This window comes from Poecilia reticulata, linkage group LG3, assembly GCF_000633615.1.
Source record: "Poecilia reticulata strain Guanapo linkage group LG3, Guppy_female_1.0+MT, whole genome shotgun sequence".
Taxonomy (NCBI): Eukaryota; Metazoa; Chordata; class Actinopteri; order Cyprinodontiformes; family Poeciliidae; genus Poecilia; species Poecilia reticulata.
Window position 1 is genome coordinate 10,973,662 of NC_024333.1, and position 27,512 is coordinate 11,001,173.

The 27,512-nt window shown below is 38.7% G+C and overlaps 2 long non-coding RNA genes across 4 annotated transcripts in view; one reads left to right on the forward strand and one right to left on the reverse strand.

Annotated features, from left to right (window-relative positions):
* Window positions 1-7,414: 7,414 nt before the first annotated feature.
* Window positions 7,415-27,512, reverse strand: part of LOC103461991 (uncharacterized) — a 41,040-nt gene continuing 20,942 nt past the window's right edge. For 2 of the 3 annotated variants that reach the window (XR_533252.2, XR_533251.2), the window contains exons 4-6: window positions 19,814-19,897; window positions 11,024-11,100; window positions 7,416-9,120 (exon numbers count right to left, since the gene is read on the reverse strand). This is a non-coding gene — a long non-coding RNA (uncharacterized LOC103461991). Of the gene's footprint in view, window positions 9,121-11,012; window positions 11,101-19,813; window positions 19,898-27,512 lie in introns of all 3 variants that reach the window. The other variant, XR_533253.2, reaches the window with a different exon arrangement.
* Window positions 19,385-27,512, forward strand: part of LOC103461990 (uncharacterized) — a 10,840-nt gene continuing 2,712 nt past the window's right edge. Inside the window, exons 1-3 of the long non-coding RNA XR_533250.2 lie at window positions 19,385-19,539; window positions 26,888-27,001; window positions 27,219-27,331. This is a non-coding gene — a long non-coding RNA (uncharacterized LOC103461990). The remainder of the gene's footprint in view (window positions 19,540-26,887; window positions 27,002-27,218; window positions 27,332-27,512) is intronic.

Sequence of the window (27,512 nt, forward strand, 5' to 3'; positions counted from 1 at the left end):
AGCAAGGCACAGTTTGAAACAAAGCTAGCAGCCTTTAAATCATAATCAGCGCATCGTTATTGAGGATTATTTCAGTTTGGGGACATATTTTCCTCTCTGCAAGCCCAGTGGCAGGTGTGGAATTGCTGCAGAGTTGATACTGACAGTTTCAGCTGTAAAACACATCCACTAAACTCAATGTAATTATTCAGCTGCAAGACAAAACACTCTTTTTTTTTTTCACCCCTAAAAATCCCTTTACATCATTCTCGGTTTGTCTAGAAAAACCAGGGTGGTGTTCAGCTTCATGAAACTCTTTAACCACTTCTGCTGACCACATACAATAGGTGACTCCGTGAACTGCCAATTAACATCAATAAATAAAGACAGGTTGCTTCTGCACTTTCTGTTGATAGTTTACATCATGGCAACAAAAGGAAGTGCTTTCCCCCCCAATATATACCAATTTCAATAACGCTAATTGTACGCAGGATTTGTACACTATTGAAGGATTTAAAACAAGTAATTGGATTTAAACTTACCTGATAAGATGTTCAGATGTGTAAGGATGTTGGTAAGGAATGATGTTTATTTCATTTTCCTCCAATATTGTAGAAAAATTGTGGGAATACAGTACATGTCATCAGAAAAATGGCATCAAAGCGAACATTGTAAGGTTGTGAAACATTTTGATATCCCACAATGCAACAAGGATTTTAAGATTGTGGGTTTTGACCTTTATTAACACCAGAGTGATAACTTTGTTTAACTTTGTTTCTCAGACTAATCTAAATATGATCCAAGCGATTCCTCTTGAGAATATGTTGCGTTTTTAAAGGTTTCTCAGCTGCAGTAAAAGTTGCTCTGACATTCATAAACGTTCTGGACGTTCGCTATGGTGGAACTACATGAACACTGCCAGCAGCTCCCTGACGGTTCATCTGCAGCACTCCTGTCACTGCAAGGACAACCGTGCGTAGCATCCATCCGAATCTAATTAGACGGTACACTAACATGATCACTGCTCAGTTCAGCTTCATTAAACATAATCTCTTTGCAGACACCACTGGACCCAGCGGGCCCCTCCCCCTGCCGTGTTTTCTGCCATCGATTTGAACAGTGATTTGCAGCATGCAATCCGATGCTCTGTGACAGGTTGTAGCCGAGGTTAAAGATGGCAATTTAATTATGTGTCAGAGGTCACATTACAGGCTGACCCCTGACCGATTTCCACAAGGCTTTGCTGATTCGTGGTCACCCTATGTTATTGTTTAAACCAATCGACGTGACTGAGAGATGCAAGTGTGTTGGATTAGTGGGGCACTGGAGGAGAATCAGAGGAACTCTGAAGCTACAGCATGCTGTCGGGATGTCCTGACGTTGTGCAGATGTGATTATATAATCTTACAGTGAAAATGTTCTTCTGGTAGGAATACTAAAAAGAAGCATAATTTCTTTTTATGATTGTTACTAAGTACTTAAATAATTTCAGTGGAATGATTTATACTTTTAATTATATGCAATTAAATCGACTCAATAAGAGCTCTAAAATGCTGATAAGGCCGTAGAGCCTTTATTAGACCCTTGTAAAACAAACAAACAAAGAGCATGCACCTTTCAGCTATTTGTCCAACTTATTCTGAATCAGATGGTGTCATTTTGTAAGAACCTCTTGGAAGTTCTTAAGTAGTATCTTTGTTAAGTTTGAAGCATCTTTGACATAACTGACTTTTTTTTTCTATTTTAAAGCAATCACACTGTAATTATTACCAGTAAATAATGTTATGTCAGTCAAATCAAGTTTTTTATTTTTTGCAACCTGGAAACTTGCTATTTAAAATTGAGAAAGTGTTCACAGAAGTCGCCCAAAGGCAGAACCTCAACCCCCTGACTTGTTTCTCGATGTCACTTTGCAACGTTCAGGACGTGAACCGTTTACCGTAGATGAAGGCATGACTTCTGCTCTCTACCAGGACTTTCTGATGGCGATACGGCCATCATTTCGTCACTCTCAGCTCAAACCTGTTTGCAGCACAACACGGTCCTACTACGGCTCAGTGGCTGAAACAAAATGAAGATTTTCGAATGGCTTTGTCAAGATGCGATGGCGTGACGCTAAACAAGCAGTTCATACTTAAAAACCCTTCAGCGTTTCTGAAACAAAACAATTCTGCGAAGAAGAGTAGACCAGAATTCCTCCACTGTGATGTAAAAGTCTTGTTGCTGTTGAAAACCATTTATTGTCTTGTGTCACATTTTCTGTATCTGACGTTAAGATTTCTGTCATGACCTGAAACATTTAAAGCTACAGTATGTAATTTTCTAGAATATCTAGTATGAGACAGGCAATGTGGGAAAAAATCAAGCTCCTCCACCTAACTCCTTGTGCTGTTTCTGCAGAAACACACAGCTCCTGATCAAAAGCAACCAATCAGAGCCAGAAGGAGTGTCTTAGCGCTGTCAACGAACCTTGTGTGCATGCTGGTGAATGTGGAAATGGTGGAGAAACAACCTACCATTACAGGAAAACTGTTTATCTGCAGTCATCGGTGGCTATGTTTATTTACAAGAAACATAGATCAAGACAATCTACTGCCAGCATCACAGTGTGTATAGTCAGAGCGAATTCGCAACACCCGTCCCTAGAAAGACCTTTTTCCCATCACTGTGTTTCATCTCCTCTCAGCAGGTCAGAAAGTATCTCTAAAAGTCGCCTTTCATTTATTGAGCTTTACAATGTGTCATTTTTTTTTTTTTATTATTGTACAACAGCTTAGATCAGTACAGGTGAGGTCATACGAGACAAGAATAAAAACAGGCTGTTTGTTCTGAACAATACAAAATCAATTTAAATGACAATATTTCACCTCTGTAAAATACTGAAAATCAGCCACCAGCATTTTTGTTGTTGTTTTCAAAGAAAAATAAACATGACAGAGTTGTTTATTATTCCTAGAATAAGTGTAGAGGTATTCTGTTGTGTCACAGGACCCCAGAGTATGAGAACCATCTAACATTTCTGTAGGCAGCCCCTTATGCAAATGATAGGGCAATTGTAGATATACAAATATGTACCCATGGTCCGGGCCGCCTAATGGCCTCTCTCCCTTTGGCTAGCTCAATGGCTCATTTAGATATCTGCTCGGTTTATTATGTGAATAAGTCACGCCTGGCTTGTTACAACCCTCCAGGTTGCTGTTTCTGCTGTGTGGCTGAGATGTGTGGTGCTCAATTAGGCTGCCTGCCTGGCAGAGTTAACCCTTTACGCCAGATAAGCTGTTTTTTTTTTGTTTTTTTTTTTTGTTATTGTTTTCACAGACCAGATGGGGTGCTACAGTGAGTGTGTGCGTGTTTATGCGCGTGTGAATGTGTATAGGGGGCGTTCCAAGCAGGGATCAAAAGATCAATCCTAATACAGTGCTACCACGCTGACCTCTCAAATGTAATAAAGGCGCCATCTCTCACCCTGGGGTCCTATTCAGGAGCCTCCCACCACATGAACAAACCTGGTATCTTTAAATTAGCTGACTCTCCTGCCCTGCAGGTAATTGCATTAGTTTATCAATGTTCAACACAATTTATTACTTACTCAGGCACTAGAAAAATCCCTGTGTTGATGTCGCCTTGCGAGGGGGCAGGCGGGGGGTTGGGGGGCTGGTAATCCTGTGTTGCTTTGCAAATAAACAGAAGTAAACACGATGACGGCGAGAAGCGATGCCTTTATTTCGCCACGTAGGTTTTGTTCATACAGGTGATGTGTTACCATCAAAAGAGGTCTGGACCAAATTAAAACTTGGCATTTTACTTTTCATGAGCCTGATTTCACATGCAGCTCCCGTATTATTTATCGGTGAGCTCTTCCCTCTCTTTTAATGCAACTATTGTCCAATCTTTCATGGCCATAGCTCCAGTGCTTATTTTAAAACTTTATATGACAGCAGACTTATTTGCTTTAATAGGTGCTTAAATCAGATTGCCTTTCATTACACTAAAAACAATATTACTGTCTTTTCTTCTCAATAGAGTCCTCTGGCTGCAGGCTGCTGTGCCTTCTGCACATCTGTATGCATTATGGATCCGTCTGAGGTAATAAACAGACCCTGCTCTTATTCCTGCTTCCTGGTATCATTATTCCTTGCCCCTCAGATGGATTATAGCCCACTATGCAACATGTAGATGAGTGGCGCTCCTCTGATTGCCTTATGGCCATCAGGCTTTGCATATTTACTGCCCATGAATCACGGTGCGCGCGACAAGCCCACAGAAACATATTCTGATCTTTCTCCCTCCTCCTCGTCCTCCTTCTCGTCTCCTCACCCTCTGCTCCGTTTTACATTTTCTCTGTCACTCGCTTTTATTCTTAGTTCCTTTTCCTCCGCCGTCTTTCTCCCAACTCCTTCTCCGACTATTCTTTCATTGTCTGTCTTTTCCCATGCCTTGATCCTGCTCCGTGCATTCCCAGCTGCTTAATTAAAGCATGCATTATTGATACAGCTATATCTTTGTCCATCTCTCCTCCCTGTTCATACGACTTGCTACATTAAGTGTAAATTGTTTCGCTGTAATTCCCACATAATGTTCCTGTTATAATCAGTGTTTCTGGCGCGTGGCAGCAAGGGGAGGACAGGAAAAGGGAGAGGGGATGTGACTGGGATCATACAAGCTTTTACTGTAACTTACTGTTTGATGTGTGACTTGCACACTGCCGGCCCACGATAATTAGGTCTGTTTTGCAAGTCAAATGTACGAGGCACCAATCTAGAAAATATGGGATTAATAAAAGTAGGTAATAAGGCTTGCGTGAGTGCGATGGTTGCTGCTGAGCCTGAGGGAAAGAAAAGCACTCTTTAGCGCTTTATGGCGTTTTATTTTGTGTGTGTGTGTGAACAGTTTGCCATTGTCCTGTGAAAACTGAACTTAGTTCAAGTTTAAAGACATTTGCAATGATCTCCAGTCTGATTTGAATGTCTTCCTGCAGATGTCGTGCAAAAGGTGCGAGTCTGTACAGTTGGTAACTCTGTTGACTAGAAGGTAATGGATTCAAGTCCTAGTCTGAAAGTTGCCCTGCAATACAGTGGCGATCTGTCAAGGGTGTACTCCGCCTGTCACCCAATGACTACTGGAGACATGCAACCCCACCGTGACCCAGCAAGGATAAGGACACATTCTACAACCTTACAACAAAGTCCTTGGTTTGAATAATTGCCGGGGTTTTTCTGAATGGGGTTTGCTTGTTCTTCTGGGGCATGCATGTGACTGCAGTTTGAGACCACTGACCTAAACCATCCCAGCGAAGCTCTGACTGTGAGTCTTATTGTGTGGCGTTCCCCTGGTAAGGGTTATTCATACAGGTGCTGTGTTATTATCAAAGAGTGTGATGTTCAAGCCAAATTAAAACTTCACATTTTACTTTTCGTGAATCTAATGTCACACTCTGCTGCCGTATTATTTATAGGTGCCCGTGCAAAATTTCTCTTCACTGTTCATATGACTGCTTTATGTTGGTGTAAGCCAAAGTATAAAGCATATGCAGCACAAAGGGAGAGCAAAATAGCAACAGCAGCTTGTTAGATTGTGTTTTTATCACTCACTAGAAAGAGTTGATGGAATAAAACTCTACAAACTGCAACCAGAAGATATAAGTGACATGGTCAGAGCCAGAAGATGGACAGAATCCATAAAAGGACCTTTTGTTTTTATTTCTCTACTCACACATTATGTTGATTAAACCACAGCATCAGGGGCTTTACCGTCGCATTTTGGCATTTTGCCAGTTTTAAATCTCATTAAGTCAAATAGTTTTCTTTATAGCAAAAAAGAAAACACTGTACTTATGGTTGTTGGGATTTCTGCTCCTTTCAAAGGCACTTCCCTTTGCCCTCCTCCAACCATCATTCCTAATGAAACGGTGTCGATGCATTACCATTTATCAGTCACAGAGTGCTGGGTTTGCCATTATTGATCTTAGGGAGGCCAATTGGCTGGAAGGGTGCTGTAAACTGGGCAATTTAGAACCTGCATCCTTCATTGTCACATTATGGCTGCAGAATGAAACAGTTAAAGGCCGAATGAGTGCAGCGGTTCTAAATAAAAGAAGCGAAATATAATCGAGGAGCCAGACAATGGCTGTCAATAAGATCTGTGCACATGCTGCACTCAAAGTGATTATGGGAGCAGGGATGGTGCAAAGTAAAGTACTGTAAAATATCTTTGGTGAAGCAGAAGTTGCAGATGGGAAATGGCACAACTACGGGCCCACATCTCAGAGGCAGGGTTGCTCCATGTGGAGAGCAACAGACAAAAAGAAAAAAGAGTGTGAGGGCCTCGCAAGACCATAAAACAGTACTTAAATATTTTAATTTCATTTGTCATAGAGGCCCCTCCCTACCAGTCTATTACCCTGACAACCATCCTTCATCAGCTGAATGAGTGCATTATTCATTAGCACTAATTATTTTCACATAATGTCTGCCCCGATATATTTAACCTCCACATTACACCCGGGATAATGGCCTTGTAAAATTGAATTGTGAGAAAGAAGTGGAGTTGGAGAGCTCATTTAGAGAACATAAGAGGGAAGGGAGAAAAAAAAGAGTGAATGAGGTACAGAAGGGCTTTTGAAGCTGCTAGGGCACGGAGGGTTAAGAGGAGGAGTGTTAAACACTTTGGGACAAGGAGCTCCACAAGTGACAGGGACATTTGTTCTCGTCTCATTTGCATGTTAAGAGAACATCCCGGATGGTTCTCTGCTGGACTGACAAGACACCTGAAAACCCTGTAGGTTGAAAGTGGCCTCGAGGTGAGGAGCTAAGATTAGTCCGTCCTGTTGAGGTCACGCCGGGGCCGACACGGTGATGAAGATGAGCTGGTAGAGCAGGAACACAAAGTGGAAAGTCGAGTCTTAATTTCATCACTTTCACTCCTGTCTTTACTTCAGCTGTAATTCCACTTACTGTGCTTTAGTTTCTTTCAGTTTGTGTGTATATATATATATGTATATGTTTTTTTTACATTTCACATTTTCTGCTTTTCTATAAACAACTTACCTGCACCGACGACGGACTGGTTGAATCACCCACTTTGCCTGAATCCCGCTGAGAAGTCCCGGGAAGTCGTTTCCTACAGACAAACTTCAAAACAAACTGTGGTCCAACGAAGACTTTGATCTCGTTTTGATTATTCATGAGACTGACGTTCACCGGGCACGTAAAACGTAAAGCCAAACAGGGCTTGCTGTTAAACCTGCTTCATCTCTGTGGTCTTCTGGGTGAGAGCTGTGAGCCCCTGCTAGTAGCGGAGTCGAAAAACTCACCCAAACACAAGTAATTCTTGCATGCGATTTACGATGCTGTGCAATTTCTTCGATACGTCAAGCCCAGAGATTTGCCGTTTTCCGGAGAAATGGCCTCCAAATTCAGATTGAACCCTTTCCAACTGATTCAGGATAAATATACAGGATTTTCATCATTTATTCACAAAGTGATCTAACAAATTTTAAGCAGATTAACTTGTTTACTTCCAGCTAACAAAATAAATAAGCATGTACAGTGCAAAGTCCCTTAAATGGCGAATTATTCAAAGATGCATCATATTTACTAAGCTGCATTACTTTTATGGAGGACGAACATCAAGAGTCATGACAAGTACTTTATGAAACTACAGACAGACAGCCGTGATGTAAATCCACATGAAATCGCTGTTTCACAAGTTAGGAAAAAAAAACAACATTATCACTGGTTCAATATTGAACTAATCTGTTATTCCATATTAGTGCACAGACTTAGCTATATAAGGAGCTGTGAACATTAGAACTTTTTAAATTTGACTATTTAGCTTGCAGTTTTCCTTGCGGACCAGTACTTTAAAAAAATTAAGAAAAATATGTGGCTCTCTCTCATATACAGGTAATACAGAAAGATTAAAAACCAATAAATAAACCAACTGAAACATTGTCACACCAGCAGTGATAGCTATTCTGATGTCTCATTTACCAATACTCAGACATTACAATTTACATTTTAAAAACGGGTACAAACATTCAGACTTGTTTCACAGCTTAACACTGAAGCATCAATGTCTAGGCACACAAACTTCTTTCTGGAGAGTTTTTCTAAAAATAATTAATTTATTTGTCCTTTCAAAAATGTTTATCAAGAACACAGTCAGTAATTAACCAGGCCTCCTATATGTGGCAACATAAGACAGTAAAAGAAAAATGTCAAAAACAAATAAGTAGGTACGCAGCGTGGACTTAAGGCTCACTGCTGTTGAGTTTAACATGCTTACAATCAAGGGTTAAATTAAAGGTGGTGTTATGAAGTGAGTTTTTCAAATTGTTTGTTAGTTGCATACACAAAAGTCCAATGAATTAAAACACTTCAAAGTTATATGGTCTTAAAAAATATTGGATTTGTGAACCCGTTTTTCATATAAAAAAATAATAATAATAAAAAAAAATCTGTCAAAACAGTCAAGCAGGGTGCAGCTCTGGAGAATTCCCAGCTTCTTAGAGAAAATTAAACCTCAGAATTTGGAACTACTCCTTTATACACAGTAGTTTATAAATAAGCTGTAGTGGATTTTATTCTCCAACTAATCACAACAACATAAATTAGGTAAATCTGATCTCAATAACACTCCTACATTGCTTTTCCTGAGTCTCCTTTGTGTGATTTTGCAACCAGTGACCATGTTCCTCTCCAGGCTATGAGAGTGCAAACACTCTGCTTTGTATGTTTGATGATGGGTAATTGCAGTTCGCTCCAACTGGGAAAAAATATTATTCTGAAGTTTTTTCTGCTCGACGCCCAGAAGGCAGCGCTCTCTGTGTATCTGTCTCTCTGACATTTGGATTTGCCTTTTAAAGAAGACATTTCTCAAAACTGTTTGTTCATGTTTTCCAGACACAACGAAAATCCTTCTTCTGAACTTCAAACAGTTCAAGGAAGTGTGCAATGTATTCATCTTTAAGATTTGTTAAACAGACGACAGTGGGTCAAATGATGTACTAAATTAGTTAGTGATATTATCACTGTTTCCTCCGAGTGAATTATTTCGTTCAGTGTTTAGGTTTAAATCACATGACTTTAAGGCGTAGTGTAGAAGCTTGAAGTGGCGATGATGGAAAGGCGTTGGTCTCATCTGTAGAAAAAAACACAAAATGCACATTAATCACATTTGTTTACATGTCATATTTGCACAATATATGATACAATTAAGAGAACAAGTACAGGGCAGCAGCACAGTAGGTTTTGCCATCATTTCAGCATTTTTTGGGGGCGTGTGACTGAGTATTAACGGCACACTGATTTTGCAGTTATTGAGTAGACATGCTCATCTTTGAATAATTCCTTTGAATCATGGCAGCTTTCCAATTACAGCACTCTGGTGACTCGCAATGAACCTTTATCCATTCTGCAAATGAGCGTGCTATCCCTAAATAATTTCCTCTACAAAGATGGTGCCGTGCATTATGAAATATTCAGAACTCAATTTTCCGGCCCTATCAGTCTTTGGAAAGATCCATAATTACATGATAATCCATAATGTAATTCATTTTGGGCACTTTCGGAAACCGAGTTCCAGTCGCTGCAAAAATGTTTAATGCGTGGCTGAAATTGGATAAAGTCCGCTTTGTAGTATTTTGTTGTGATTGTTTTAAAGGGATTATATTTCATAGTCCAGTTTTGTCTTGGTTTCTGACAATTGCAGAGGTCTTTAGGGGTCAATGGGCGACACTGAGATACTCTCGTCAGGTTGACATAGAATTATAAAGTGCGTAAAGGACCAGAGGGACAAGATGATTGTCAAAAAATCAGAAACATACACCGTCCAGTCATATGGCTGTACTGTTCCACCAATGAAGGATTTTTGTTAACAAAAAAACATCTGAATTCTATCATTTCACATTGAATTCAGGTACATCATGGTTGTAAACAGCATTAGAAACTTAATGGTGCAGAATCACATCTTATTAACTGGAAATGTGGGGTTACAGTTCAGTTATTATGAGGTGTTGCTCTGCAACAGAGGCATGTGTACAAAATACTGTCATTTCAAAGTTGAGCGCGAGACGCTGATTGTGTAAGAGACGGACGGATGTTTCACCAAGACCCATTTGTGGAAGCCCACAATAGCCCATAGAACACTATCAACACAAGATTTCCCATTGAATTGCGTGCCATAAAAAGTGAATGTGTGCTTTATATTCCCATATAGCCGGCGCGGTGTACTTGTGGAAGTTTATAACATATAATACAGTTTAGACAGCAGTATCTCACTGTAAGGTGCTCAAGAAAGTAGGCCATAAAAAAAACTGTAGCCACTGGCTTTAAAACTAATAAAGTTAAATGGAGTCTCTGACATTCTTTCGTGTTGCCTTATTGGAAGTGAGGCCTGCAACCTCGTGTCTGCTGCAAAATGTGTCAAAACAGCTGTCGGTCATTGTGACGGAGAGCACTCAGCAAGATGATGGCAATGAAATGCCTGTTAAAATGTGAAGCTCCTGTGATAACAGTGCTAAGCTTAAAGGCCAAAGCCGTCACGGCAAAGGTGAGACGCAAGAATGAGAGCAGTAGGACTTCAGAGCAGTGTTTGTCAAGCAGCTGGAACTGAAGCAAAATTACATCAATCTCTTGTGTTTTTGGAAGTGATTGGGATAAAAGACTAGACATTGGATGAATTCTTAATGTGTACAGAAACTGCTGTTTCACAATTTGTTTTTGTGATGGAAAAACTGTGATTAGACTGTCCGTCTAAACAGAACGTATCCATGGACACCAAACAGAGCAAAGCTGTTGTGAGAAATTACACTCAAAACTATTTATTTTTCCCAGCATTAAAGGCACAAATAAGAACTTACTATATAGTATGTTATATTCAATCACTACGATGTATGTAGTAATGTCAGTGTATTCTAGTGTATTGTGTTTGTCACAACTCCTTCCTTAAGAAACATAAAAAAACTGTTTATTTTGGCATTTTATGCAGCTATTTATAGAACATACAGTATGTGAGTAAATTGACACTGATACCTTTGACTTACTGGGAATTGGTGACAAATGACTTCCCAAAGGTGTATCCCATTCCACGTCGGGGACCGCTCTTGTTTACGGACACAGTCTGATTGAAAATAAAATAAAAAAATAGGCATGAATAAGTGATAACAGTTGAATCTTTAAATAAAAAAACACATCTGTACACAACATAAATAGATGAGGTTAACAATGGACACTGGAAAAAAAAGAAAAAAAATATTGGCTGAGCTCAAACTCAATAAATAATTTTTTCCAGGAGCAATTATTTGCTTTATATGCAACATTGTACTTTTCTGTCATTTTCTATAGCTGTTCTTAACTGGATTATGGTAAAATAGCATCTATGAAAAAAGAATCTATGCAAGATAAGGGGAGAAACTCAGTGGAGGTAAACTTTCCGTGTTTTGAATGACAGCTTTTGTCACAGTTTTTGTGCTTTTTCCTCCACCACAGTGAACTACAGCACAACAAATCTCTATGTGGGGTGCAAGGTGTCCAAGCTAGTGCTGTCAGGCAATATTTTCTCAAGACTTTCTCCTCCTCCTCCTTCTCACAAGACAAATTCCCACTTAAGTTTAAATTTAATAGTTTAAATCTGTAGTGAAGAGTTTGTTATAACAACTGTCCTCTGGCCCTAAACACTGTTGTGCTTCAGGGCCTGTGTTATTGATGGCCTTTTGCTCACTTCTTTTGTTTTACACCTTTTTTTCTTTTTTTTTCTTTTTTTACATGCTTCTCACTTTTATACATTTAATTAAATAGAACTTTAACAAATCCTGAACACAACTAAAAAGAAAATGCTCTTAAGTACGCGTTCGCATTATTGGTTAGGACAGAGCAGTCAAAACTTGCTTTGGGTCGAAATTGTCACGACAGTTGAAACGTGAGAAAGGAGAAAGAACTGACAGGATCTGAAAACATTTTACATTAGATTACATTCACTTTCCTTACTTGATAGAAGTCAGTTTTCATTTTCTGTTTGCCAGTAGGATAACATCCACCATAAGCTCGCTTTGAGTCATTTTTTACGCATAACATATTCTCTTTTTTACTGTCTTTCTTGTGTGATGACTGTTTCCAATAACATCATTCACTTCCTTTTAGAAAATAGCACTTTTTTATTTTTTGCTAGAGCAATCAAGCTCTGATGCCCCTCATTTTCTCCTTGACATTTTGTGATGAATTCCCATCTGCAAAGCATTTCCAAATGCTCTGCCCAAGGAGGTGTAATTTAAACAATATCAGTCACTGTGCTGCTGCCAGAATAAGAATTATGGTCACATGGATGTCTCATCTGACGAGCAGCAGAGGACAGACTCAAATAACAAGAGCGCAATAATTCACTCACTGCTATTATCCACCTAATTATAACACAAGATCTAGCCATGTCGCGTTTCCTTCTTGGATTCAGAATAAATGAACAAATTGACCTCTTGTTATAGTCATGCTTCAAATGTGTACACGTCTACAATTGGTGTGGTGTGTAGTTTTCTGTTTGCCAGAGTGTACGTCCACAAAGCTGAAACACCCATTAGAAGGTCACCCAAAGTTGTCGTGCGCAGAGTAACCACACACTAATTCATCAGTTTTTTGCAGGCAAACTATTATAATTATAGCACTATAACAAGTTTAATGAGAGCAATCAGCTCTGAATATCCGTGCCTTCAAGGAAGCAGAGGTCCAAGTCAGTCACAGAGCGACTCCTTGGTCATTCTCCATTCGCTTGCAGAGGGTGCTCTCTGGGTGTCGGGGTCTTGGCAGTGCTGCTCCCCAATGAATGCTACTTCCAATCCGCTGCTTAGTGGGGGTCCCTAATTAGATTCTCATGTGAATTTAATGGACTCACTGCTTTTGGTCCTGCAAGAAAGAGCAAAATTCTGGAGGGAGAAGGCCCTCCTCATGCAAAACGGGTCTGTCTCTGTCTGTCCGTCTGTCTAAAAGCTGATTTTTACAGGGTGGGATTGCATGTACTTGAAATCAATAGCTTAAAGATCATTAAGTTGCTTCATTGGTTTTTAAAAAATATGTTTTTTAATAAAACCTAAAAATTCAAGTTCTGAACTAGCAACTTACTTCCTTAATAAAACACAAATAATCTCTTGTGGGTTTTGGATTTGACATGCCACCTCAAAAATATTTTCGGCTTCCATATCATAACCGTCTTTAAAAATACACATTGCTCTTGTTACACAGACATATTGCGAAGAGGTATTTTCTGCAATATGTAAAAGATTATTATTTCTCCAGCTGCATGTGTTTTGCAGAGAAAAATCTGATAAAATTACAACAAAATGGGCTCAGTCTTTTTTTTCACATCTGGAGATGGGTTTCCAAGAAAAGCTATTTGCAAACAGAATTCAGTGTAAGATTTGCAGATCAACAAAACTAAAGAAGGTAACAGAAAGCATTATCACTGAAAATGCTGCACTGGGCTTGTCCATTTGAAAATTAGTTCACCAGGAAATGTAATCTTACATTTTAAGTACATATGTTTTTATTTTAAATTTTTATTTTTATTTTGCACATACTGATCACTCCTTCTGAGACACCATAAAATCATCATGCCTGTGGCTGGAAAAGAGGCTGTTTAACTCAATCCCATTTCTGTTTTCCAAATCTCTCGGTGCTGTTCTAATGAGCACAGACATCTGGACCCATCTCATAATACGAGGCTGTGATGAATATGACCCCCGTGGTCAAGCCCTGCCCTAAACCCCACCAGGGCACATAAAGCAGTAGCGCAGGCCTGTTAAAACGCTGCACCGGAACATAAATCGGTCCGAGCGCTTCTTAACTGTCCAATTTGCATGGCCCTTACACAAAGAGGCTAACGACGTTTTACAAGACAAACATGAACAAACACGAACACGCGGCGCCATGCGTGCAGGTAGGCTGATGGGCTTGAACCTGTTTGTTCTACGAGGACATTTCACAGTTTGAATCTGTTAAAAGACGCTTGACGGGACTCGTCCCCGAAAAGGTAAACAAAAGTTGCGGCAGACACAGAGCAGTCTGCAGGAAAGATGGAGGTTCTGAGAGGAAAGAATTCGAAAGTTAGAGAGAGAGAGAGGGGGGGGGKGGGGGGAAGAGGAAACGGAGCAGAAGCAAGACTGCCGATGGGAAAAGGCAAGATGAAGAGGGTGCTGAGATGGGAGTCTGGGTAGTTTTATCTAGTGGGCAGGCTGACGGTGGCGGCGGGATCTGTCTCTGTTAGCAAGAACAGAGACCTGTTATTAAAGCCATTTATCACTGGCTGAATATTCTCCCTTTAATAGGCGCTGTCGTTAATTACCCAACTTTGTCAAGACAGAGTGTCAAGGGCTCTCTGTTTTCTCACGGACAGGCTGACACAGGCCCTCTGATGCATACTGAAGCTTGGCCATGTCATCAGGCCAGGGGACTCATTTTTATAAGTGCAGGGGCCAAAACGAGGAATCTGCACAGGCACACATCAGAGCAGGGTTTTTCATGCTTTTCAAGACATGGTAAAATAATGCAGTCTTCAATGAAAGAGTAAAAAGTTAAAATTACCTAATGAAGAACTGAAATACGCAACTCTGCTTAATGAACATTGGGAAGTCATATTAGTATTTTATTTTCTGAGGGTTCTATTGTGTGTTTTTTTTCTGTTTTTGTGTATTTTTTTAACTTTATTTTTGGTGTGGTTTATATATAAATATTATATTTATCTAACCTAATGGGGGGACAATCCAAAAATATATCAGAGAATAATGTCATGATGTTCCATCTTAGTACAATTGCAAAATGCTATATAAACATCCATGCAGAAGTCAGAATAATTAATGTTTAACTACAGCCATTATGATTTGGAGACAATATTACAAGACCGTGAACACTTTTATTTTACATAAATTAAGGTTTTCACATAAATTAAGGTTTTTAAGAATTTCTATAAGACAAAGTTAAGGTTAATATCAAATACTTAATGGAAATCTCAGCTTTTAGATGCAGGAAAAAAAAATCTATAGAGCATTTTTCAGTTCAACAACGACAAACAGACTGCTCTTTAGAAGAACCAGGGAACTTTAATTTATGTTCAGTTGATCGTATCAGCTGCCCTGAGTAAAAGAAAAGTGTGTGGGTTGAAAAGTCTCCTTCTCCTCCCCGTCTTCATTCCTAATTAGACACTTTTGTTCTCCTTTTATAATTAGCCACTTAACTAGCAATAGAGCTGCGGCTGTAAAACATTTACAAGGATACTCGACAGGACACGCCAGCACCTTTTGTTTAGCAATTAGTTTCTCTTTGAGAGGAACAATGCACAACATCTGCTGGTCTTGTAGAGCTCAGTGAAAGAGGGAGGCAAACAGAGGCAGCAGTACGGATTGTACCGCAAGGACTTGTCACAAGGGCTGTGAAGTTTATAGCCTGGAGAAAATGATCTGGAAATGGATAAAAAAAGAAAAAGCAGCTCTGATGGATATGATGATAATAGAGTAAGAGAGGGATGTGTAATAGGGACTTGTTTTTCCACATTTCATTGATTAAAAAGTGGCGTGGTGTAAGAGCAGATTCCCATGTGAACAATGCAGCAGAGTTTTAGCGCGCGTCCCAGTACATCTTCTTTTAGTACCCAGTCATTTACATTGTAGTTATCCAAAGACAGAAGCAATGAGAGGCAGCATGTCCACTGCTCCATTGATCCCTTTTTCCTGATTAGCTCACCAATGTGCTGTCAAGGCAAACTAATCAGACGCATTGATCATGGATTACTTTTTAACGCTTCAACAGGCAATATTATGATTTTTATTTTTTTTTTTACATCCAACTTGCAGGCCAGTTATCTTCTGGGATGCAATGCCAGACATTTGGGGATTTGTTTCCTATATGTCTCAAAGGATCCACGACTGCAATCTCTGGACTCACTTTTAAACTTTTTTAAAACATCAGTCCCACCTTCATGACTTCAATCAAATTCTTTATTTCTTTACATTTTGTCTGGATCGTTTTACTGCAGCTTATTTTTGATTTTCAAGATTTATTTCATTTTCTGCTTGTTTTACCGTTTGTCCAGAAGAGGTTGCTGTGTTCACTGCAATTTACAGGGAGTGAATGTTGAAGTCTGATTCTTATTCTGACTTATATTTATTAAATAAATGAAGTAAGTTTGAAACAGAAGCTCGGTTTATATCTTTTCATTGCAAGCACATCAAATCTCCAGATAAATATGAATTGGACAGTCACATAATATTTCAATGCCTTATGTTAAATTTATCATTGCTGGCTTTTTGGGTCGTGCACAGAAACTGTACTCCTAGTAAAGAATCGGTTCACGGTAATAATAATATAATTATGGTAATGTTTTTATTAATACTGTTCACTGTGCAATCTTTCCTCATTGAATACATGCTAATTGATTATAGATGTAGTGTTCCTCATTGACAGTAGGGGGCAGAATCCATTCATTGATTTGAGTGCCATTATGTGGAAGCCATGTAATTGTGTTGTGAGGCCTATTAACACACACTTACCGCCCGTCTTTGGAGAGCGATGTTTAGCCTGTTCACTTAAATGTGTTTATCTTGTTTCAAAGAGCAGCGCTGACTGAACAATGCATGACTTTTTAGAGAGATCTGAAGAAGAGAGAGTTCTTCAAAGTGAAATCTTTGTCTGCCCATTTGCACCAAAATCAAAAAAATAAAAAAAAGAACTAATCCTGTGAGGGAGTCTGAACAGCTGTTAGAGGTATGAGCTTCTCTCTGATACCTGCGTTCCCGTGATGCTGGAGATCAAACGCTTTGCTTAGCACAACATCCATTCCTGTCTGTCACACCCTCAGGCTAAACATCAGTAGTGTGCCTTAAAGCTTGCAAATGTTCTCATGACAAAGTTAAAATGTCTCGATTAATATCTGACAACTCGGCTTTTCTTCCCCTCCTCCACACCGGTTCAAATGTCTGCTTTGGCTGCTTATCCATCTGGTGATTTCTGCTGGATTCGTCCATCGCTGCGGCGTTCCCGTGTTAGGACGGTGAAAAGACTCGGCCAGCGATGAGATCCCAGGATCTTGAGAGTTTCTTGCGTTTGCTGTGATGCAGAATGTTTTGAATGTGAGTGTTAATCACTTTTCATTCCGATTCTACTTTGCAGTCGACAAAGTTATTTGAAACTTTGTTATGTTCCAAAGTTCCACCACAAGAGTCATTTACATGAGCTGCTGAATAATTGACAGCCACAGAAGGGATAATGGCAAAAATGCTGAGCAACCTCAATGGTGTACTCTCATGCCATGAACTCCCATCAGTCCCGTTTCTCCATCTTGACGCTTAATGTCTCATCCATCCATCAACTTTTAACCAGACCTCGTGGAAGATGGCGAGTGACTTAAAAGCCCGGCAAGTCAGACCTAATTAGCCAACGCCTAATCAGACAAACCCCAGCGCAAGGACACTAAGTGGATTGTAGGGAGAAGTTAAGATCTTCTCTGCTGTTGACCCGGGAGGAAAAAAAAACAAAAACGAAAAAGATACTAAGACCTTTGAACAGATGCGAAAACGGAATATGATGGGGTCACAGCAAGCAGCAAATATAAATAAATAAATAAATGAATAAATAAATAAATAAATAAATAAATAAATAAATAAATAAATAAATAAACAAACAACCTCTGCAAAAAATGCAAAATGACCTGCTGCTAACAAGACCTACACCTGTAAGATAAGATAATAGAACATTTCCATTACTCTGTATTTTCCTTATAATAACAATGGTTTCTTTCAGAAGGAAAGTACACAGCCATAGGTCATACATTTTAATAAATTTAAGTTTTTTAAGTTTATTAAAACTCACTGGTGGGAGCCAAAGGAACAATGAACATAGAACGTAAAGGTTAGATGTAACACAACTGTGTCACTTAGCAAACTAGGAAACGTTGTCTCATGTGTAAATCAAAGCAAACAAATACCACATATGGGGTTCCTCAAGGCTTCGTTCATGAGACACTTTTATTTAATGTCAATTTACTATGTCTAACTCACAATACCACAGAAACTACATACTATACTGATGCCACTAACTCAAAGCTTTATAAATGGGTCACAACATGACCTTAGTCCTCTACAGTCACTGAGTCAGTGTGTCAACAATTTCTATTAGTGGATCAGCAAGAATTTCATTTAGCTCAATGCTGAAAAGGTTTTGTCTTGGTCCCAGAAAAGGTAAGGTTAGAGATGAGGATTCAACTAGACTAAAAGGAGCTAAAACCTGCACAGCATGCTAGAACAGGTTGTTATAGACACAAACTTAATTATGCCTGTCAGCATACAGTTATCTGAGAAACATTAGTCAAAATGAAGGCTCTCTAGTCAGGGAATCTTTTATATTTAGCAGGTTAAAAGGTTAGATTATTGTAATTTGTAAGAAAATAACCAGGTTCTTGCCCATCATTGGGAAAATGAATCATATCACATGAATCCTTAAATCACTGCTCATTTTGACTTCCTGTTTCTTGAAAAAGATAAAAAACAAAACAAAAAAAAAACAAAACACATTACTTGTCTATAAGGTAATGAATTGTCTTGGACCTATAATACATCTTAGTTGCTTGTGAGGTATGAACCATGTAGACTTCTGAAGTCGTTACAGAGCCGTTCATTCAGGGCTCCTAAGACCAGAACAAGACAAGAGGAGGCAGCATTTAGTTTCTGTGGTCTTAGGCTCTGGAACTACTTCTGGATTTCCTGCTGCATCCTAAATACACAAAGCAGCGTAGCAGGAGGTCCTTCCTCCTAGCAGCTGTTAGACTTTACAATCATCTCAGCTTCCAACAAACTCAATACGAGTTACAAGCATAAATAAGTTTACATCCAATCTGTTATTTGCAGTTTCACTCATTTTAATAACATTTCTGGTGTCATTGCAAATCTCCGTTTACACAGCTTTAATTAATTTATTTATTATTGGAAATAGTTTGTTGTCCTAATGCATAAATAAACATACACTTTATGAGCATTTACTATTTCTGATAAATGTGCAGTATTTCTGTGCTATAATATTGTCCTTACTGTGTGGGATATAATTCTTAATTTTGTTTCTTTCATACATTTATTCTTTTCATCTTCATGTCTCTAAGCATATGAATTTCTATAATGTTTCTATTATATTCTCTGTGCAGAAAACATCGTTTTTGTTACAGACTTCCCATGAAGCTAAACAACCATAAGACCATTTTTGTCATGTCTTTTTTTTTTTAGATTGACATTTTTTTATTCTATCAGTGTCTTTCTTTTAATGTGTTGTTTATTTTTTTCATTCTTTTAACATGTTTCTTTTCTTGAACATACTTTATTTTTTTTACTTACATTTCATATAACAAAAATAGATCAGAGTCCTTGTTCTTGTTGTTTTTTTTGCTGGGTAGAAACTATTCTCACATGAAGACACTGGGTTGGAGTACTAGTTACTGAGAAAATGCTTTTCTGCAAACCCGAGACGGCAGGACACCAGACGGGAGGGACAAGACAGGAGGAGACAGAACAGCCGTGCAGCAACGTCTCTTCATTCTGTGAGTCTCTGCGCACTAAAATATTGAGTAGCTTTTGTTTTGCCTAGTTAAACATGCACTGATGTGACACAAACTGTGAACAAAGCCATTTCACACGCACGGGAATCCTCTTTTTGTATAATTTATGATGCGGCGACGAGTACAGCGATGCCTCACAGTTTGTTCTCAACATAAAACATCCAGTAAATCCCTACTTTAAAAACATTTACCTCAGCAAATATAGCAAAGAAAAAAAAAAAATACTAACGACTGAAAACATTTAAACAAAAATTACCTGCTTCATCTCACTGAGGGTGCTGTCTTCTTCAGAGTGAAAGGTGGCTCTGTTGTTTGGCTGGCTTTTTTTGTGACACTCAGTCTGTGAACAAAGAATTGATTGGATGAGTTAAAAAAAAGATGACTTCATTTATAACTTTTTTTTTTTTTTGCGTCTGTAGCAGGTTTTCTTGCTGAAAAGAGGCAACATAAGCATAACCTGAACCTCAATGATGCAAGTTCAGATGTTTTTTTTGTTTTTCCCACTGGACGATTTACCAGTCCCAGAATATAGTTTAGCTTTATTTAGAACCAAAACTACTTCAAATAATCTCCCTTCATGACAGAAGGTTTAAAACTTTAAACTATCCACAGAAGAATTGTTTCTATATCTAGAAACTTCTGGATTGAAGTTTAAATATTAAACAAGCAAACAAAAAACAAAAAAATGAAAGAGTCAATCTCCATTTTACTGTAAGTTTCAAAGTTTATTTTACTAATCATAAACTACCTGGTAATTGAAGACACTTAATTTGATTAGCACTTTAAAAGATAATGAAAATTTCTATGCTGCAAACTAATCAAATGATGAAGAGATAATCTACAGAAAGACTGAAGACATAGGAAAGCTGAGTGAAGTGACAGTACAGTCATGATAATGCAGCACAGAGGATGACTGGCTCAAACAAAAGAGTAACAAAAAGTGTAGGTTTGATGCCAGCTTCTTCCTCTGTCACACCTGGGCAAGGCACTTAAGGCCAAGACCCCTAGCAATCCGCTGTGCGTGTGTGTGTGTATATATATATATATATATATATATATATATATATATATTTTTTTTTTTGCCTCAAGTGAAGATTCAGAGAATAAGTCTGAGTGCCTCAAGCCTAAAGAGCAAAATCCAACTACTTGACTATCCAAACCCGAAAGCCACTGAGACTGGGACTCAGCAAAGATACAGTGATGATCTTGTAACACGAAATGCTATTCGCTGAGATCCAAACAATCTCGGTTGTGAGCATGAATTATACATCTCTCTGGAGATTTGCTCTCTGTGCTTTTCCCCCTTTTGTTCCCTTTGTCTTAAACTCTTCATAATATTTCAGCGGCGATGTTTTTCTCGTAGCAGCGCAACGGCAGACAATTAAACTAATGAAAGTTAACACAATCAGTCAGCAGATGTTTTAAATGATCTACTTCAAAGACTCGTGAGAATGACTAAGCATACCGACTGAAGAAAGCAATTTTACTCTTCTGTTACTTGCTCTTTGTGCGCTAAATCAGGGTTTTCTATTTGTGTGACTGCATGTGTAAATGCACACTTCTTTTCCTGGTTTATTTTAAAATAATTCATCTAGAAGAGTCAATACCTGGAATAATCTATAAGATGTTCAGGGCGAACTGCTCCAAGTCACTCCTGATGAATAAATTATTTCACACTCAACACGACAAACTAAATTTCTGCTGACATTCAACAAATACGGTTTCACAAGATGTGGAGGTATGCTTCGGCAAACCAACCTGCAAGTGTGTATCCTGTGTGTGTGCGTGTGTGTGTGCGTGTGTTTACGTGTGTGGTCTGTCTCAGATAAAACAAACCGTACATACAACAGCCCAGGGACACTCCAACCATAATTGCGCAGGGTGGCATTTTGGAAACACTCACACAACAGGGGTCAATTTCTCTTCAGGTCACTGAGAATGACATCATCAAACTACCATTAACTCTGCAAACAATCCTGGTCCTGCTACAGCTGTACTGACATTGGATTCCTTCAAAACAAACAGCCGTCCCCAGGCTTTGCCCTCAATCTAAAACCATAACCTCCGAGTGAATAACAGAAAAATCTCCATCTGGGTGGGACGGGGTGGAGGTGAGGAACGGGAGAACTGAAAATGACAAACCACTTTCTCCCCCCGCTCACCTCCAGACTTCCCTCCTCGGTTATAAAACACATCCCATCCAGTTTTCTTCTCAGCTTGAATCGCAACAGACACAAAGAAGAGTAAAACATAAAGAGCAAAGATTGATTCTTTACCGCTAAGTTGAATGTTTTCAGACGGACTATCTTACATGATTAACCTGCGGCAGAGACTTTTATTTTTGTTCCACCTTGAGTTGACCTGTTAGAAACCTCTTTGTAGTAACACGCAGGCGTGGCTGCGGCCGGGCGAGCGCAGCAGGCCAAGGCGTGCGTTTGACACACAGGCACCAGGAAGGCGTCCAGATGCAGGGCACTGTTTTTCTCTTATAATGGCTTCAACTCCTGCCGGTTAATAATTAATGCGCTCTATCCAACACAAAGTGGATGCCATACAGAAAGCACTACATAGCTCGCCATCTCACTGGCTATTTCCCATTGACAGGTGCAATGCACATGATGGCGGCGCTTGTGTTGCTCTGCCTTTACGTGGCCTAGCACTGCACGCTCCTATTGTTTAAGGCGAAGGCAGCAAAGAACTGAAGTATATTTACAGGCTAGTGTAAAGGGTAAAGGTTTTTTAATTTCCCTTAAATACTGAGCAAGAAGCTTTTACATGTCGACTGTCGGTAATCGTCCCAAGGAGACAGCTGTTTTTGACGGTTCTGCGTTAAAATGATTTTAAGCATAGATATTATCGACAGGTCCTGTTCGTACAGACACGCTATGTGATATAACCTTTTGTTGAGGCCGAAATGTTAATGAAAAAGGGGGGGAAATTGATCATAATGGGCAAAGCGACTGTTAACGATTCATCGAACCTGTGTTGTTTTTCTGTCCTGTTTTTACAAGAAACAGTCTTATTTGGCACTGAGGTGCAATAAAAGCACAAAAGCGTATTGGAGGTTATGGCAGGAGCAGTCACATGATCAATAATGTCCCGACCCTCCTCTCCTGGCCCCCTCCGCCGCTCTTCTTCCTTTCTCTCCTCACCACCTTTCCTCCCAATCAATTACCTTCCCCAAGTAAATAGATCTGTCCCAATGCTCACTGCTCCCAGCTGGAACCTGATATTCCTTCTCTTCTCTTCATCGCCCCAGCCAAGTCACAGAGCGAAACCAGATATCTGACAGAACGCTGCTGCAAACTCTCCTCCAGAATGTATCGAAGTGCAAAGGCTAAAAAAAGCCCAGTGACATCATCTTTGTATTCTTCAGTATTACGTTTACTTTACTCTGACCTCTAAGAGAGCCACAGATGGGCAGCCTTTATGAGGAAATTAGTATTAAAGCTCCACAAAAACAGAAGAACTTTAATAGAATCATTGTTTGTCATCTTTACCTTATTTTTTTTTAATAGGTCGTTATTTCTTTCACGCTGCTCCAAATAAGGTAATGTTAACATTAGAAGTGTTCAGAAAATGAATTTTAAATGATCTACAGTTTCTTATGTTTTTGATGTGTGTCCCTATTAAAAAGAAGCAGAGACACAGAACCGCAACGTCACATGGGGTGGGATGAGATTCCCACAGTTTGATCATCTCAATTTAAAACGCTGCAGTATCAAGGAAATTGTAGAGCCGTAATAACTAAAACAAAATCAAGCAGTTGATTTAAAAATAAAAAAAGTAACAATTATTCTTATGCTTCTAAAATACTGATTATTACAGTTACAATAATGCTATTAAAATTGTTTGATTTTTTGTGCCTTCATAAATAGGCTTAAGCAAAGATAAGCCTACCATTATTGTTACCAAGTACAAATGCCAATTTATTGAATACTTCAGCTTTTTGTTTACTTAGCACACTGCGTGAATTTGAGATATCTTGGGTAATTTTTTTAAGAAAAAAAAAAAGAGTTTTTAGGCTTTATCCATTTCATTGATATTACCTGAAAAAATCTAAATACTTGATTGCTTGAGAGGTAATACGGTCCAGGCCATTCAGATTAACTAAAAGAACATCTTCTCTTTTATTTAGACCAGCAGCTCGACTGTCAGAAAAGATTGAACATCTGTTCCATTTATTAAAAAAAATGCCTGTCTTCTTTTGTGAGATTAACAAGTGTGAGGCTTAAGCAAAGGCCCATCTGCACTGCATTTTGTTGTTTTTAATTTATACTGCACACAGTTGAAACCAGGTATCTACATACATACACTGTATAAATATTTTTCTCCTTCTGTCAAATTTATTTCATAATTCCAGTTTGCACAATTAAATGGTTAATGGAAACACTACTAGTGACTCCTCATCTCAGGGGTAAAGAACCAGTCTCCTTCTTGAACTACATGATGTTGGACATTTCAATGCCATTTATACCTGCATATAATTGTTTGATGAGAAACATGATGCTTTCTGACTGTAAGTTCTGGTCCAGGGTGAAACAGACATGAGAAAGTGTGAAAATTCTCTTCCAGATATTTTGGCTAATTGCTTTTCAAGACCAATTTTTCCCCATAATGCCACACAATGAAGCAGCGTGCTTTAGGTTTTGCCTGTTGCCTCTGTGTAACTCACAATATGTGAAACAATCAATTACACGTTTCAAAAGCAATGCCATTATCATCTGGGCTTTTTAATTTTTTAAATAAATGCCTAGTAATGTTGGGTTAACTTCTACAAATGTGTTTGTAAACTAATTTATTCTTTATTTTTCAGAAAGAGATGTCTTGTTATGCAGTATGCAAATATCTGATTTATAATGTGTTAGGAGTTGGGGTATTTAGATGAAATCATTTTCATCTAAACAAAGCTGTATTTCGCAAATGAAAACACTCCAGATGACGCCCATCCCCCGTCATCTTGCCCGTCTAATATACAAGGTGTCTACAACAGGAATCCCCAGGAGTTCTTGAAAATGAATTTGTTCATTCCACGAGCGCCACAGCGCGAGAGTGGAGATGCAGGCAGAGCCAATCTATATCTCCTGTGACCCTCAGCAACATGTCGTTATACTTGCTAATCAGATTTAGAGACAACAAGTGAAAAGGATGGCCTCTCCGGGCCGTTTGCTTTCGCAAATGGATCTGCTTAATATGGGAGATTAATAGACTACTATCTCATCTTCCCTGTGATTGAAGCTATGATCTGGTTACTGAGAAACATGATGGATGCTGAGGTGGAGGTACACGTTAACTCTTTCAAGGCAGAAGGCGATGAGGCCTCGCACAACTTTGTTTGCTAAAAGGCAATGCAGAGCAGCAATAAGGATGATGTCTGGAGGGGCTGTTGAGTTATTAGCATCAATGTGTGAAATTGATTTTTTTTTTCAGCTCCCAGATGTGTCAAATTACAATATGAACTAATTCTGTATGGTTGCTGGGAAGTAATTATGCCTGCCTTGGGTGTTTTGTGTGAGATGCTTGCCTCAGTTGAAGGTATTCAATTAGCATATTTCTATGAGGTGGGCTTCTGTTCAGAGATCAATAGTCGAAATCTCTATGATCTTTAGAATCTAATCAGTTAAAGGGACAGTTCAGATTTTCTGAAGTGGGGATCTGCAAAGCTATGAGAAGGACATCTCTGCAGACAGTGGTCAGAATAAAGAAACAAACAAACAATTTTTATATCTTGTTAAAAAAACAAACAAAACAAAACAAAAAAAATCAGTTGCATCAGTTTGCCTGAACAGGATTTTATTAATTATTGTCCTACATTACTTTTGCATCAGATAGTTACGTTTCTCTGACGAGTAAAAGTTTAATTTCAGTAAATACTACAAAAGGTATACAGACGTCCATCTACATCATCTACATAAAACGTGACAAGTAAATACCTGCTGTAAACCTTATATACTGAAACAGTTTTCAAAATGTCACAGAACCTGCTTTGGTCTTGGTCCTGCTTCAAACAGCTGATAGTTTTACTCTTTTGTTCCTCTAAACTCTGTCACAGGTAAGAGAGTGACTGTAATTTTACAGAGCAGCTTTGCCTTAATAACAGATTCCCAGGAAATCTCAATCTTTTATCATATTGTGTTTAGAGGAAAGTTACACATATCTTCAGTCAGGCTGTCGTTTCACAAAAACTGCTATAATCATTTGTATTTCTAAATTACATTTACTAACAAATACATATACAGTAGTATTATCAAAAAGTAAATTTTTGTCTGTTTTCATCTAATTCAATATATCTAGTTGCTGTTGTATTTATTTCTACTAATTTCAACAATTATGGCTTACAGGCTGTAAGCCATAAGGCTGTAAGTTACAGGTAATGAAACCCAACAATATATTATTTCAAATCAACAACAAAAGAGTCATTTCAATCCAGTATTCTCATTGTACTGAAATGGTGAAATTGTATCTCTATGTACTGTGCAGTGTATGCATCCAATATTGGGTCAAGGCTCTTTTTGCACTGCATTTATGTGGTATGTCACATAGATGCCATAGTTTTTTCTTCCACTTAACTTTCCATTGACATTCTTGGATAGCACTTGTGTAGTAATGGCCTTTGTGGCTTAATGTGATTGTAGAGGAGATGACTGTCTGTCAGTATATCAGTGAAGTAAGTAATTAAGGGTGTTTTTATAAAAAATTATACTTATGTATCTAATTACTTTTTCTGAGAAACTGAATTTTGGATATTTATTAGCTGTAAGCCAGGATAATCAAAATTTGTAGAAATAACTGCTGTAAATATACCACTCTGTGTAAGGAATAGATGTGAATTACTGAAATAAATTAACTCTCCGATTATATTTTAATTGACTGAGCTGTACCTTTAAAGACCAGCGTTTCATCTTGCTGCCTAGCATATTTTCCCTCCAATAGTTCCTGGTATTTGAAACTGGATTTTGTTAACACTGCACAGCTGTCAAGTTTGCCCTTTTTATACAATTGTGTCCATTTTTTTGTCTTGTATCACATAACATGCAGAGCCTCTCTGCAACTAAGATGCAAATATGAGAAAGATAACAACCAGAAAATATGGCCTCATCAAATCAAATGCAGAGGCAACATATTCAAATGACCTGCAAAAGCAAAAAAAAAACCCACCACAGGTGTAAAGTGGAAAATGAAAAATAATACATCCATGGAGTCATGGTACATTTAAATAAGACAGAGCTTAGGGTACAACGAGGCGTGCCTATTTTAAAACAGAAAAAAGCTTGACGCTACCAACATGTCCTCTTATTTCAGCTATATATTCCTGTGTTTTTCCTTCCAGGGTGTTGCTCCATCTGTGTGGAAATCACACAGCAAAACTGTCAACCCCAATAGGGCCTGTTTAGTTGATGCAGAACCATGATGGCTGATGCCTTGAAGGCAAACTAATTATCAGGTACTTAACAGTCCGAACCTGTGATGCATGCTCTGCGAATGAACTGGACGCATAAAACCGATTCCTTCATCTACTTTTTTCTCTATCACGTTCTTCCATTATTTCTCTCACTCGTTATTGCTGTCATTATTATTATTTTTCTATCTCTTTATGTGTATCGTTGTCATTGCTTTTCCAATATGATGCTCTTCTGTTTTTCCTCCTTTTTTTCTTTCAGGGAACCAGCTGGGAAACTGGCCCTGGGATACAAGCAAGAAGCATGCAACCATATGTTAGATATTTCCAAGGAAGGTGTTTGTGTGCACATTTAAAAGAGAAACAACGGGAGGAGTGAGTACTTGCTGAACTGCACTACAGTGTAATAGTTAAGTAGGACATTTATCTGGCAGTGGTTTGTCTTCCCCTGTTGTGTTTGGATGTGAGCAACACTGAGAATTTCTGTTGCCTCCAAACACAAGTGCGCACACACACACACACACACACACACACACACACACACACACACACACAC